This window comes from Mirounga leonina, unplaced genomic scaffold (assembly GCF_011800145.1).
Source record: "Mirounga leonina isolate KUSES-001 unplaced genomic scaffold, KU_Mleo_1.0 Mir_224, whole genome shotgun sequence".
Lineage (NCBI taxonomy): Eukaryota > Metazoa > Chordata > Mammalia > Carnivora > Phocidae > Mirounga > Mirounga leonina.
The window spans coordinates 17,204,906-17,218,283 of NW_023270615.1; the positions used below are offsets into that span (position 1 = coordinate 17,204,906).

General features: G+C 47.5%; 1 long non-coding RNA gene across 1 annotated transcript in view; it reads right to left on the bottom strand.

Moving 5' to 3' along the window:
- Positions 1–1,354: 1,354 nt before the first annotated feature.
- The window catches only part of LOC118026367, a 49,374-nt gene continuing 37,350 nt past the window's right edge, over positions 1,355–13,378 (bottom strand). Inside the window, exons 3-4 of the long non-coding RNA XR_004683545.1 lie at positions 2,638–2,972; positions 1,355–1,791 (exon numbers count right to left, since the gene is read on the bottom strand). This is a non-coding gene — a long non-coding RNA (uncharacterized LOC118026367). The remainder of the gene's footprint in view (positions 1,792–2,637; positions 2,973–13,378) is intronic.

A 13,378-nucleotide genomic window follows, 5' to 3' on the forward strand; every position in this document is an offset into this window, starting at 1 on the left:
TTCCACTTAGCAATTTAAATTTTTCCTTTGGGTAGAATTTGGGGGATTCATACAGAAAAGGAGAAGGTATTTCGATGTATTCTTGGCTAGTAGGACAAGATCCTCTCATCCCTCTGTGGGTGAGTAAGAGTTTCCTGATGTAACTGTGAAGAAGCTATAAAGGTGCTATCATATAAAATTCGTCTGGTCTTTGTCACCCGCTCCTGGCACAGAGCTTCTAAAAGCCCTTGGGGCTCCCTGAGAGGTGGAGGAGTGCCTTTGTCAGTCATGAGACCCTTGGATTGCTCCTGAGTTTATGCTAATGAGATGAATCTTGGTGGGTCCCCAATAGCTTCAGGGTGGCCGGGGTTACTCTCTAGAAAGAGTCACCACGTGATTCGAAGGCTGGGACTTTGAGGCAACCCAACCTCCAGAGAGGGGAGGGAGAGTTGGAGATGAGTTCCATCACCAATAGCTAATGATTTAATTAATTGTGTCTATGTAATGAGACCCCAATAAAAATTCTGGACACTGAAACTCAGGGGAGCTTCTTCAGCTGGTCAGCATATTGATGTGGCAGCAGAATGATGTACGTGGTTCCCGGAGGAGTGGGCATGGAGTGGGCAGGTCTCCTCCTTTGGCCGGTCCTGAGTTGTACCCTTTATAAGACAACGGTAATCGTGACTATATCACTTTCCTGAGTTCTGGGCACCATTCTCGTGAATTCTCAAGCTGAATGAGGTCATGGGAACTCCTGAATTTGTAGCTGGTTGGTCAGAAGTGTGGGTGCCCTGGGACCCCCTGAACTTGTGGCTGGGGCCTGAAGAGGGGGCAGCCCTATGGAGGACGGTGCCCTTAACTCATGGGGCCTCTGCTGACTCTCAGTGGTCAGAGCCAGAGTGGATTTGTAGTACACCAGTTGGTGGTACATAGAGGCAACATTAAAAAACACTGAAGCTAACTAAGAGGCAGACTTTGTGCACATGTCTGGGTAAAGCACGTAAAGGTCTTCTGAGACAGAAAGGGTGATGGGACAGGCTGAATTCACCTAGTGACCTTTCAGAAAGCACCCTTTCTCTCCCCACAAGACACTAGTGTCTATCTCCATCCATTAATATGGGGGGGGGTGTCTATGGAAGGTTTAAGGGTTTTTAATTAGGGCAGTCACCGTCAGGAAGACAAAGGGAGATCGGATGACGGAGGAAATGAATGGTCTGCCTCCCACTCCGCTCTTGGGCCAGTGGGGGCTCAGTGGTGGGAAGGAGGGGCCACAGCTGGAGGAACCACTGAGCTGGGAGACTGGGAGCAGGAATGGTGTCTAGGGGACAGGGGGTAAGCTCCAGCAAAGAGGTGGAGAATGGGCATTCTCCCCGTGTTGTGTGGAGTCCATGTTTGCTCCGGTTTCCTGAAATTTGGAACCCAAGCAGCTGCAAGAGCCATAAAGAATAGAATCCTCATGATAAGTCCTGTAAACAGTGGTGGATGCAACATGTCCAGTGGCTTCAGGACTGTGGACGTATTGACAGGATGGGACCTGGAGGAGCAGGGTCAGCTTTTGAGCACTCGAACTGGGGCTAATGCAATGGAGGGATTGAATTTTTAATTTGACTTAATTCATTTAATTTTCACTCACCTGCCGTTAAGCTGAAATAGCCTCGTATGGCTAGTCTCTCCCTTCCTGCACGTCCCAGGTCTAGAGGTTCCTGAGGTCCTGGAGAGACAGGGTGGCAGGCTGTGAATCCCCTCTTGGTGCAGAGCAAACTGTGAGACCTTAGGGGGCTTGATTTCCTTCTCTGTGTTCACTTTCTTCCTCTATAAAAAAAAGGGAATAAAGAAAGCCTACCTCATAAAACTGCTTCATATGTGAGTGCCTGCACATAATAGGCATTCAGTAAATATTAGATGAAAAAGTCTACAGATAATGAGTTGGAAACAACCTACATCAGTTTTGAAAGGTGAGTTTTATTGTCTTCAAAAGCAAATGCCAACGTGCATGTCATTGAATTCGTTTATGCTTTTATTTGTCTCAGAAACCCATCTGCATATTATAATTGGAAAATAAAAGTATGTTTCACAATATAGACACTAACTAAATGGCTTTCTTAGGAAGCTTCACAAGGTTAACCATATTATTCAATAAATACATCTTGACTTTACCTTCAAATGAAGTTATCTGGGACAAAGTGGTTTGTTTTCCTACCACTTGGGAGTCTTTTTTCTCATTTTTAATAATAAAAAAAGTCCAAGAGCAGTCGTTGGCACAAAGAAATAGCATGGTGTGACACACACAATCTTGCGAAGTCACTTTCAGAGAAAGCGTTGGTGCCAAACTGGGCACCATGTTTTTCGTTCTGTAGGTGAGAAGGGACAGTGCTTCTCAGGGCCGCCTCCCCCGCACTGAAAGAGCCTGCTTGTGATTGCGATTCAGACTGGTCACCACGAGACACAAGCAGAACATAGTGTTCAACTGCTTTTTATTACAAATATATATATATGTGTATATATATATCCTCTTATAATTATGTACCTTACCGGGGCTGGAGCAAAGAAAAGAGTATTTGTTAACCTGCCAGGATCTTGCCAATAAATTTCCATGTGTTATGGTAATGTTCTCTGCACCAGACCATATCATCCCAAATTATAAATGCCATTTCTTACCTTCTAGGAAGAGAGGAGATGCTTGGAGAAGCCATGGGAAAGGATGAATGTGACGATTTGTGCCACACCCCCGGCCACTTCACCATCATGATAGTAAGAGCTGCCATCTTGCGAGCGCCCGTGGTGGGCCTGGCCACGAGCTGTGAGCTCGACCACCACCCTCCGGAGAGTACATTTGTGCTGATTCTTGCGTGCCTGAGAACTGGAGGCTCGGGGCTGGTTGTTGCCAGAACTTCAGGTTACACCCAGGTTCTCTGTCTCCCGGAGAACTGACAACTGACCCCTTTTCCAATGGATGACATTGAAGAGCAGTGACCTTACATTTTGAAGGGTGTCTATCCCAAGAAAACAAAGAGTATACAAGATTAAAAATAAGTTTGTGTCAAAAATGAAAAAAAAATCATAGAAAATGAGAAAAGTCATAAAAGAATGAAATTTCTAAATTCTGAAGAGTTTTTTTCTAATAAAGTAAAGAGTAGTTGTTGCTGTGCTCTGGGCACTGTGCAATAGAGTTGTATAGGAACTCACTAATGTATACAGGAACCATATGAGGGAAGTTCCAGGATCATCCCTGTTCACAGATGAGGAAACAGAGCATGGTCAGCGACTTGTCCAGAGTCCCACAGCTAGTAGTAATGGGGGAGCTGAGACTCAGAGCCTGCATCTCTCCTAGCATAACAAGCACAGTTGATAAAGAACAGTTGATAGTCATGTGCACGCTGCTGGATCTGGTAGGGTCTTCAGAGGGCTATTTCTTTTCACAGCCCTTAAGGTGAGTTTTGTCAAAGTATTATTAAATAATTTATTTGGAATATTCTTCAAAAGAGTATTTAAACTTAAAAAAAATTTTAAGAGAGAGAGAGATTGAGCATGCACGAATGGGGGTGAGGGGGTGGAGGGGCAGAGGGAGGGGGGAGAATCTTAAGCAGGTTCCAAGCCCATCACGGAGCCCAATGCAAGGCTTGATCTCACGACCCTGAGATTATGACCTGAACTGAAACCAAGAGTTGGATACCCAACCTACTGATCCATCCAGACCCCTCAAAAGAGTATATTATAGAAAGAGGACAGGTCTATCCAGGTCAAAACTGGAAAAGACCAAGATGGCCTCTTGGTACCATGGACCATTCCCCCTTCCAGGAACAGCTGGCCTTGCCGTCTTGGACCCTGAGGGATACAGAAGCAGCCCATGAACTTCATAGACAGCCATGAACTTGGCCTCTCTAAGAGGCCCCCCAGGAGCTGTCCCTCCCAGATCAGTCGGAGGGCTGCCCTCTCCTTCCTCCCTGGGAACCCCTGGTTTGTTCTTTTCCTCTAGGACACTTATTCATATCGCTGATGGCACCTAGCTCCTAGCGTCAGGTGCTGAGAGCTGAATCAAGCCATGACTGCCTTCTGGCATGCCGAAGAACTCCGTGGGGGCATTTTGGGAACTGATCTGGCCCCCGATACCCTGACTTTATTCTCCCTTCCCCATTTCTCTTCCAGTCTTTTAAAAGTCTTAATAGTGTTTGTCTTTTTGTAAGCTGACTCAAATCATTATTTGAATAAGACTACTTACAAATACTCAAAATGTTTTTTTTTTTTTTTTTTTTTATGCAGGCATGGGTGTCTGATTTTCTTTCTCCTTTCCTGTTACTGGGTTATTTCTGCTTATGACACAGAGCGCATGGAACACTTGATAAGATGTCACCACACAGTTCTGCTAGGTAGGAATCAAAAAGAAAGAATTTCTACCCTTGGCATACTTCCTGGCCTCTGGCTCTAGAAGAAGGCTTGTTCACCTGGCCCTGATTTGTTTCACACAGGCCTGGACGTACCCTGAGTGCCCGTGAGTCCAGTGTGCTTTTCACACTCTTACATTTTTTTTTTTGGAATAATTTGAGGATGGGTATTAACTCCTCTTCACATGTTTGGTTGAAGTCACCTGTGAAGCTGCCTGGACCTGCACTTTTGCTTGTTGGGAGGTTTTTGATTACTGTTTCAGTTTTGTTCCTAGTAATCAGTCTATTCAAAGCTCCTGTTTCTTCCTGATTCAGTCTTGAAGACTGTATGTTTCTAGGAATTTATCCATTTCTTCTTAGGTCATCTATTTGTTGGTGTGTAGTTGATGGCCTATATTTCTGTGGTACTGGTTGTAACTTCTTTTTTTTTTTTTTAATTTCTGATTTTATTTATTTGGGTCCTTTCTCCTTTTTTTCCTGATGACTCTAACTAAAAGTTGTTAATTTTGTTTATCTTTTCAAAACACCAGCTCTTAGTTTCATTGATCTTTTCTATTGTTTTTTTAAAAAAATTTTATTTAAATTCAATTAAGTTAACATATACTGTATTATTAGTTTCCGGGGTAGAGTTTAGTGATTCATCAGTTGCATTTAACACCCAGTGTGCATTACATCATGTGCCCTCCTTAATGCCTATCACCCAGTTACCCAATCCCTCCACACACCTCCCCTCCAGCAACCCTCAACTTGTTTCCTATAGTTCTATTGCTTTTTAGTCTCTATTTCCTTTCTGATCTTTATTATTTCCTTCCCTCTACTAACTTTAGTCTCTGTTTGTTCTTCTTTCACTAGGTCCTTTAAATGTAAAGTTAGATTGTGTATTTGAGATTTTTCTTGTTTCTTGAGGTATCGCTATGAACTTCCCTTTTAGAACAGCTTTTGCTGCATCCCAAAGATTTTGGGACATTGTATGTCCATTTAAATTTGTCTCCAGGTGTTTTTTTTATTTCCTTTTTGATTTCTTTATTGATCCATTGGTTGCTTGATAGCATGTTGTTTAGTATCTGTTCGTGCTTCTTTCCTTGTTTTTTTCTTGTGGTTGATTTCTAATTTCATACCATTGTGGTTAAAAAAGATGCTTGATGTGATTTCAGTCTTCTTAAATTTATTGAGACTGGTTTTGTGGCCTAGCATGTGACCTATCCTGGAGAATGTTCCATGTGTACTTAAGAAAATTGGGTATTCTGCTGCTTTTGCATGGAATGTTCTATAGGTATCTGTTAAGTCCATCTGGTCCAGTGTGTCCTTTGAGGCTGATGTTTTCTTATTGATTTTCTGTCTGAATGATCTGTCCATTGATGTAAGTAGGGTGTTAAAGTCCCCTACTATTATTGTACTGTTGTCTTTTTCTCCCTTCATTTCTGTTAATGTTTGCTCTATATATTCAGGTGCTCCTATGTTTAGTGCATAAATGTTTACAAATGTTATGTCCTCTTACAGGATTGACCCCTTTATCATTATGTAGTGCCCTTCTGTATCTTTTCTTACAGTCTTTATTTTAAAGTGTCTTTTGTCTGATGTAAGTATAGCCACCCTAGCTCTACTCCCCCCACCCCTTACTTGGATCTGGATATCATTTTCCAGGTCTCTTCTCATGCGCAGGTGAAGAGATCAGTCAAATCCGTACCACCACAGAGATTTCATTCATTGCCGCAGATGCACAAAATAAATAACCCAGCATCACACACAACAAGAAACGCCCTTTGTATCGTATGAGATTGCTCCACAGAAGAGTAACTGAATACCTGACAAAGCAAACAGGCCAAGCTCACTTATGAATATAAATGCAAAACTCCTAAAAATATATGTTATAACCTACATGTTTCGATGTCTAATATATAACACATAAGCATATTCACTCGAAAATTGCAAAGAGAAACCTTAGGAAATCTGTTGATATAATCGATCATGTTACAGACTCAATAACGAAAAGCACGTGATTCTCAAAAGATGCAGAAAAAAGGCATTTGATGAAATTCTGCATTTACTCATTACGAAATACGTTCAGAAACCAGTCATAGAATGGAACCTCCATAGCCAGGTAAACATCATCTTCTGAAAGTCTACTGCAGATATGACCATGTGACAGGCAAAGATTAGAAACAGAGCCTTGAAAGTCAAGGGTGCTGCTCCAGTCAGCTCTGTCTTGAAGGACCTGGCTGGCATGAGGCAGGGGAAAGAGGCATAACAACCAGAAAGAAGAACAAAGTCAAACCATTATCGGCAAAAGAGGCGACACTGATATGGAGAATGTAAGAGAAAGTAGAGACAGACGTGTAACCACACTAGATTGGTATTTTCATAATATATGAAATTTATGCAAATCAGAAAGAAAAAGACAATGATCCTAGTCCATTGTGGCTTCCATAAAAGAATACCACAGATGGGGCGGGTTATAAGCAGCAGAAATCTATTTCTCACATTCTGGAGGCTGGAAGTCCAAAGTCAAGGCACCCGTGGATTTTGCAATTTTATTTTATTTTTTTAAAAGATTTTATCTATTTGTCAGAGAGAGGGAGAGAGAGCATGCACAAGCAGGGGGAGTGGGAGACTGAGGAAGAAGCAGACTCCCAGCTGAGCAGGGAGCTCAATGCGGGACTCGATCCTAGGACTCTGGGATCATGACCTGAGCCGAAGGCAGACGCTTAACCGACTGAGCCACCCAGGCGTCCCACAACAGTGCAGTTTTAAAAAATGGGCCAAAGAAGGAATAATTCATGGAAAAGAAACCCTGAAAGATCAAAGAATATATGAAAGAGGCTCAACCTCCCTAAAAATCCTGACATGTAAATAATAAATGAAATCATTCAGACCCATCAGATTGGAAAAATTATCAGGTTTGATCATTCCAAGTGTTGATAGATATGGAATTGCAAGGATTGTTACTTCATGGAGTGATTTAGCAACATGTGATTTAACCAGTGACCCAGCAAATGCAGTACTAGGTATATTTTAGAGAATTTGGAAAATGATCACACCGAGTCCTAACTAAGGTGTATGTTGGGGCATTGTTTATAAAACAGCAAAAATCAAAAACCACCTAGTTGTCTACCTATAAGGAACTGGATAAATAAATTGCTATATATTCATACAATGAATAATGTTAACCAGCAAGAACAAATATACTAAGACATTGGTATGAGCATAAACCAATCTTGAAAACGCTTGCTGGATGAGAAAAGCAAATTATTACAAACAAATGCATACCTGGTTAAAATTGTGTAACACGTACTGCAGTATTATAAATTGGTCGTGGACACAATCGAGAGGTAAAGGTATAAACACAAGGGTCTGATGAGTGCCCACGCGCTCAGGAGAGGGGCAGCTCTGGGGAGGGAGGAGTATGAGGGCCCACCTGCATGGGTGGGGGTCACCTAAGAAAGGGGTGCAGCCCTGGCCAAGGGCCAGTGTGCAAACTTGCAGTGCTGAGTAGGTTACTCACACTGCTTCCGCTTCCTGCACAATGACTTTTCTGTACAAGAAAAAATAGAGAAAGAGAGAGAACCAGGGGAGGGGGGAGGGGACGAGGGAAGGGAGGGGGAGACAAGGGAGGGACGCTGGACCCTTGAGTTCCAGCAGATCTCTGGTGGGGTGGGGGGAGGCAGGGAGCCCTGGGCCTTGCACAGAAAGCAAACCAGGCTGGTTTGGTCCATTTGGAGAGGTGCTTCCAGAAGCCAGAGCTATGTGGCCCGAATCCCTACCCTCATCCTTCCCGTTGAGCTTTGTGGATGGAGCAGCCTCTGAACCTTCTGGAGGCCCTGACTCAGCAGGCCTGGGGTGGGTGCCACCGGGCACCTTTCTACGGAGTTTGCAAGGGCTGTTCAGCCTGCCGTCCCGGGGAACACCCTGTGAGAACCACTCAGGCTGGAGAAGACTGGCCTCTGGAAGGAGAGTGACAGGACAGAGGGCCAGTTCGTGTCGTGTCCTCTGAGCCTTAGAAATAGTGTTTTGGAGTCAATGTAGTTCAACCATCTGGCACTCACTGAGAGTCGAGACATGTCTTCACCCCCCTTCGCCTTTTGGGGCGGGGAGGGGTCAGGAGGAGGACAGGGAGGGAGGCGGTGGGAAGACGGCACACAGGTGTGGGGCTGTGGGGTCCCCCCGCGCGGCACCAGCTTGCCCAGGCAGGAGGAGGGGAAGCCGGATTGCAGGCACAGGCCTGACGCCCACTTCTGCAGCTCCACCGGGCTGGTTCTTGGACGAGACCTCAGAAGCTCACATGTGTCAAGTGGACCGCTTTCCCTAAGCCTCCCAGTGTTTACTGGGATAAGCTAGCTTGTGGCTTCTTTCTTTCCCCCTCGATGTCGAATCTCTGCCAGATTCTCGCTCGGTGCTTTTGCTCGGGAAGCGAAGAGACCGTCCCCAGGCTTGGAGGAACAGCACCCGGATAAGAAAGGAGGATTAAAAAAAGAAAGGCCTTCAGCTTATCATCCAGCCAACTAGCCCCTCGTCAGAGTTGCTGGCTATGAGGAAATGTGGGGGTTTTGTTCATTTTATTTTGTTTGGATTCCGTTTGACAGCTGCTGCAGAGAAATGCACAGTTTCCGTAGCCAATTCAATGACACCTCCATCTCCTTCATCCTGATGGAGTTTGGTTTCCATGAGGCGCAGAGGAAAGCGCCGAGACCCGTCCTGTGATCCCGGGCTGGGGCACAAGGGCCGGATGCGTTCCCACCTCCCACCCGGACGCCCCTGGAAGGGCCCTGGGCCTTGCCATGCACGGCTTGGGTGGGCACCTTGGGGTGCTTGCAAATACCCGAGCAAAGACGGAGCTGGTGGTAGTGTCTTCGAGATATTAGACCAGTGACTGACTCGGCTGAACCCGGCCCGGGCGATGGCTCTTCGGGACGCCCGTCCAGCAGACAACGGCTGCGTCTGCAGTCTCAGGCACGGGTAGGCAGGAAGGCAGTGATCAGGGACAGTTCATTGCAACCACGTGTGTGGAGCAAGCTGTCCCTTCCATAGCTCTGCTCACTCGTTCCCAGGGCAGGGACCCGGGGGGCGCATTGGCTCTCTGTCCCTTCTCCACGCTGCCGTGGCCAATGCCCACACCTTCACGTGCACGTGTGGGGCCCGATGAGGCACGGGGCAGGCAGGCCGGCCCCCTCGGGGATCTGCAGTCTCGCCGAGGCTGTGCCAATGACATTCCCTTTGACTCATGCTCGAGCGCCCTGTGCCCTCCCTCACTCACACAGAATGCCAGGCACGGCGTCTTGCACACAATGCCCCAGGTTCACTGTGCACTGAGCCCGGGTGATTAGAAGCCGGCTGACGGGATACGTTGTCCCTGTGGTGCCCTGCTCCAAACCAGGCTGCCAGGGGCCGTGTCACGACTAAACATGACCACCATGAAGAAGCTGTCCCGCCCTCTGACAAAAGGACCCCCCACTTCAGCCAGGGGGCTGTGGGGTCCCCACCAGTGGGCCTAGAGGCCACACAACCTCTGACAACCAGTGGTGACCCTGCTGTGTTGTTTACAAATTCAAAACACAAACAAACCCCAAAAACTCATACCAGCTCTTGACCTGTTTGCATAAAGATGGCGTTAGTCATATACTGAGGAACCTCTGCCTAAGAGCACTTTCTCTTAGCAGGGCCCCTCACTCACGTGGGAGAGAGAACCACCGGGGGAAGACCAGTTAACTAGGCAAAGGACATAGTGACCAAGGGGTAGTGGCCAGGGCAGGGAAAGAAAGCACCATCAAGAAGCTTGATCTGCCAGTGACGGATTCTGGGCCACTTGTGGGACTTAACTTCACACGTCAACTTGGCTGGGCCATGGTGCCCAGAGGTGGTCAGACAGCATCCTGGATGTTTTCTGTGAGGGTGTTTTCGGATGAGATTATCATTTAAATTGGCGGAATCTGAGTAAAGCAGATTTCCCGCCACGGTGTGGGTGGGCCTCGCCCAAGCAGCTGACGGCCTGATGAGCACAAAGACTGACATCCCGCCAAACAAGAGGGAATTCTGGCAGCAGCCTGCAGCATCGTCCCTTCCCGGGTCTCCAGCCTGCAGGCCACCTTGCAGGTTTTGGATTTGCCAGCCTCCATATTCGTGTCGGCCCATTTCTTAAGTTAAATCTCTTTCCCTCCGTATACATACGTCCTGTTGGCTCTGCTTCTCCGGGGAACCCGGACTCATGCACCCCGACCCCCACCCTGCGGGGCCTGCAACACACTCCACCTCAGCCCACCCTGCTCCTGGCGGCCTGGGAGCAGAGCTGAGGGACAGCTAACGAGACAGTCGAGGTTGGAAAGGAAGAAAAACTGTAAGGTAAGGAGCTCTGTGATTCCCCATGTGTATTTGTTCATCTCGCTGAGGAGACACTGAATTTCCAGAAGATTCATCTGTGACCTAAAGAAGGTTGGCAGCAAAGATGAAGAACACAGGTAAGGGAAAGCTTATGAGCAGGACAAGCTATTGGGCTGGTCAAAGAAAATAAGGAGGCCAGGTTGAATACTGGAGAGACCATCCCACATTGAGACAAGTGTATTCTGCCTTTATTTCTTTCTCTCGACAGATGTATGAATATATTGTTGCTTGTTTAGAAGCTCTGATCCTTAATCAAGACCACAGGGCATCTCTTCATCTCCCTCCACATCTGCAATCTGCAGACTTCATGAAGCCAGAAACTACGGTTTCCTAAGGCTGAACTGTTGGGCTTAGACGGAAGCATCCAGAAACGAAGAGACATGGCTTTTTCTTTCCCCTTTCCACCCAAACATGACCAAACCTCCCTATTTTGTCAGTATCACACCTTTGAGCCCATCAGTTATTTGAGTTAATGTTTGGCTGACAAGGCAATACCCACAAAAGAGAGATTTATCCCCCCGTCTGCAACTGTGATCCAGACTGTTACACAGACGGTGAGATTCATTTGTAAAGCAATCAGCAACACCATTACTTAATTAAAGTCTCCAATAAGAAAACAGAATTTAAAGTTTCTTAAATGTCAGATTTGTACTGTCGGAGAGTCTCGTCTAAAACACCAGAGTGTAGGGGCGCCTGGTGGCTCAGTCGGACGACCGTCTGACTCTCAGCTCAGGTCTTGATCTCAGGGTCGTGGGTTCAGGCCCCTCATTGGACTCCATGCTGGGTATGGAGACTACTTAAAAACACACACACACACACAACAGTGTGAATTCCATGCTGTGCTTGGCTCTCTATGAATATTTTTTTGAACTAATGACAGCAGTCAGTGTCCTGTTGGACCAGTCCAAGGGGCAAAATGGCAACAGTCATCTCAGAATGGTCACGATCCTCTCCCCAGAGCTGCACTGGCCAGAAAGACGGAATGGTTTTCTGGAAGATTCGCTGGCGGTGTCTAACAACAGCGACCAGTGTTTGCCACGCACCGTGCTACCCATGTTACGTAAATACCAGTTTGCATTCGTTTTTCCTACGGATCTTCCCTGCAACGCCCCGAAGCTAGCACCGTGATGGTTCAGAGGAGGGCTTGAGCTCAGAGCCAGTGGGCAAATGCCCAGCCCCGAGCTGGGATGGAGCGCAGGGAGGACTGGACCTGATGGGCGCACGCTGGACGGAGCACTCCTCGGCCCCGTGTCCATCTGAGTGGGAGCGCAGTGCAGAAGGGAGCAAAGTGTGCGTGCAGGGGCTCCCCAAGGCACTGGGTGAGCAAGTCGTAATGGACAGCCCTGCCTCAGTGCTTGCCCAGGAACGGCAAACCCGGAGGACCGGCTAGGAGCTGCAGGGTGTGGCTGAGGAAGGAGGGCATTGCTCGACTGTTGTCAGCTTCCAGCTTAATTCCATAGGAGAGCCGCTCCCTCTAAGACACCCCTCCTGGCTGAGGCCTTCTAGAGCAGAGTTTGGGTGGTGTTTTTTTTTTTTTAGCTTTTTCTTGCCTGAAATTGTTCTTTGTTAACAAGGGGGCCCCTTTGTTGAGTTTTAACAGTTAAATTAACATCTTCCGTCACTCTCTGGCAACGTTTCCCAGAATGTTCCATCAGCTAGGTTTGCTCCCAAGGCGAGAACGACACGTTGGGCTCGGGTGTGTGCAGATGGTATTGTTGATATTCTGTAGGAGAGTCAGCTGGGCAGCTCTGGCTCAAGCAGACCACATCAAAGCTGCCTTTGTGAGCTGCCGTGGCCGGTCCTGCAGGGGCTTGCTCACGCGGCAACCTCCTCGGAGACGGCAAACAAGCTGCGAGCGCTTCCATGCTGGCGCTGGGAGATGGCAGTGCAGGTCAGGTGTCCGGGGCTGTTTCCTGGGGGCCCTGACCCTCGGGGACACCTTTTCTCCAGTTAAACCAGCACTCGCTGCTAACGCAGTAACAGCTAACCGCTACTCAGTTCTCGACAGGTGTCAGGCGCAGGCTTCTGTCGTTGACACAAGTCGATTCTTCGTGACCACCAGCTAAGGTTTAGGTATTGCTGGCATCCCCGTTTCACGGAGGAGAAACAGAGGCGGGAGAGGTTAGTGTCCCTGTGTTCATGAAACCAAGCAATGGTAGAACTGAAAGTTGATGCTCACTCTGATAAACCCAAACCCGGACCTGCCCGTCCTCTGGCACGTCCCCCGCTGTGGCGCTGGAGCTTGACTCGAACCCAGGAAGCTCTCGAGAGCACCTGGAGGACTTACCAGGTGCCGGAGAGCCTGCTGACTCCCTGGTTCGACCTCCAGAGATTCCTGCCGGCTGCATCTTGGGCAAGACGGAGACCGCACAGTGAGCTTAAAGCAGGACACTTTGGGCTCAGCAAGTCACGGCTTGAACCCGGCTGCACATGAGCTGTGAGACCACGGTTAGTGTCTTCACTGGTAAAACGGGGACAATCAGGACTTCACCCACAGGGTTAGAAGGAATAGTTGAGAAAAAGCGCCTAAAGCACCTTGGTCCACAGAAACGGTGGCTACGCCTTCAGGAAGGGGCTCTGTCCTAAAAAGCGAATTCATCTCGGGCTCAAAAGGTTATTTTAACTAATAATAATTAACATTCAAA